This window comes from Priapulus caudatus, unplaced genomic scaffold, assembly GCF_000485595.1.
Source record: "Priapulus caudatus unplaced genomic scaffold, Priapulus_caudatus-5.0.1 Scaffold724, whole genome shotgun sequence".
Classification (NCBI taxonomy): domain Eukaryota; kingdom Metazoa; phylum Priapulida; class Priapulimorpha; order Priapulimorphida; family Priapulidae; genus Priapulus; species Priapulus caudatus.
The window spans coordinates 298,016-300,538 of NW_014577785.1; positions in this window are offsets into that span (position 1 = coordinate 298,016).

Genomic DNA, 2,523 nt, shown 5'->3' on the forward strand with positions numbered 1-2,523 from the left:
ACAATAGACGGGTGCGTCTCCCGCATCCGCCTTGCGCTAGAGAATAGGTGACACGACGCATGCACCTACGAGCGGGCATCGCTTGCTTCCAGCAAAGGTCTGGTTTTGACAGACGAGTTTATGCTAGATCCGGTTTCAGCCGATATATATAAGCAGCAATTGAGACAAGAGAGAAGATTTAGGCTGTGACTATGTAGTCAGTCAGAGAGAGATCGAGGCGAGGCGCCAGAGGCATGGTTGCCTATATAGGCTGTAGTATGTATATATATATATATTGTATGTGTAGTTACTAATAAAGTACTAGTGAAACAAGAATCTGCGACTACATCTACTCTCTACTGCTATCTACGAGACAACGCTGCTACCTTCTATACGATGTCGACGCTAGGAGAACCCAAAGTCTCTTCACCCAAAACCCCAGTACAACAATTGGTGGAGGATGCAACGATCTGCATTCGCTACGCCATCGAGCTAATCCCCCAGCTGAAGAGAAGAAGAAGAAGAAGAAGAAGAAGAAGAAGAAGAAGAAGAGCGAAAGTGGAATAAGATAAGAAGAGAACAAGGCCCAATCGTCCAGCGGAAGAGGGAGAGCAGACGGAGAAGATAGAGAAGGAAAAACTAACAGAGGAGCAGCAGATGAGCAGATGAAGAAGAAGAAGTAGACTACACGGCGACGATAGGGTAAGCTACATCGTAATTTTACTGTATATGTAGTATAGACGCTTCGCCATTGCAAAAACAAGTCGATTTATAAACAACCTTGCGTTCGGCAAATTCCTTGATGCTCGACGATTATAAAAAAGAGCAATTTGCGTGGTAGAGCGGACCTTTATGGCTCTCTACCGGTTCTAGGATTTTATGGCCGCCGTCGTGAAACGGGACGCGTGACGCAGCGTCGTGACACTCGGGTCTCCTCTGTTTGCCACGTACGTTCTCCTTTCGCCATCTCCTACGTCTTCCACTTTCTAGTATCTGTTCCCTCTCCTACGTTCTATCTCCCGAGATCTGACACCGCCGAGTGAGCACGCGCTATAGGTCGTCGACGCAGGTAACTTTTTGTACGTTTTGTGCGCGACGCGCGAGAAGAGCCGATATACGAATCGGCTCCCCCAGATTACATTATTGTACGCGTTGTGTGACGTGATAGAGACGACAATTGTATCCGTCATAGTATCTAGATGTCAGAGGTTTAAATCAATACAAGCACGTGCAGTAAACTAGGCAATTCTGTGTTCTTGTTCTCTATCGACGCTACTGTCAACTAACTAGGGAGGAAACCCTCCCGCAGCCAGACCGAGGACCTGGGTAGGTAGAAGTAACCACTACGCCTTGTTACATATACATAGCCACAAATTCGGAAATAATTTATTAACAGTAAAATAGCGCGCGAATCTTCGTAGCTAACGTGGTATTCGAATTTCATGGTAACGGCGTACGGTGACTCAAGCGTCGAAAGTATATAGTAATCCTATGCGATAAGAGGGGTGAAACGCCAAGCCGCTTCAAAGTATGACCTCGAACGTGGCCAATAGGGTAAGCTGAAATTAGCGTCCCTGCCAACAGAGGCATACTACGGCACAAAACTCACCATAGTGCGTAAAGTAAAGGAGACAATGAGCTAAAACAGCTCCGCCCGGGAATAGGGTACGTCCGATTTCGTCACGCGTCGCGTAATTTTTTTGAGTCACGATTGCCGATACCATTTGGCCGATATCACGACAACGCAAAACCACGAATTTACATTTTTTATAAACAAAGAGTTGGCTATAGATATGTGTTTACGATATAGCTTATATAGCCGGTCCTATCCGTATTTTACGTTTCGTCGTTTCTTTGTTTGTATATTGTTTCTTTTGATTAACCGATGACTAACGTGTTTTATATGGTAAGATGATGTATCCTTGTCTCGCCCACATTCCTAGCCTTTCCATGCCGATTCGTGTTGAGTTACCGTTGCAGACTGTCGACCCCTTCCTGTGATACGAATATGTGCGCACATTTTTACTAGACAGCTGCAACAATATCCCCCTCAACTCGTTTCAAAACCGGACTTTCCATCCCTTCTCTATACCCCAAGGATTTACCATCGCCATCTCGCGTAAACGCGATCGGTATCTTGAACCCAGTTTCTTTTTTTTGATATATAGGTGGCGGTATTATTATACGTTTTCATGAGGACATGAATTTTTCAAGATGGGTCAATGGTATTATTGTATGCAGCAAGCGGTGGTAACGAGACGTGACGCTAAGCACGTCACACCTAGAGCATCTACATGTATAGGAGTGGTTGACGCGGCGCGGAAACGACAATGGACGGGCGCGCCTTCCGCATCCGCCTTGCGCTAGAGAATAAGTGACACGACGCATGCACCTACGAGCGGGCATCGCTTGCTTCCAATGGCAGGGTTTTACATAACCCAGTTACACATGAGTCAGTAAAACCTAGAGCGTACACGGCTATAATATCGGAATCCAATTGTCCAACGTTCACTCAACTTAATCTACCTAGAATTTATGAGTTAT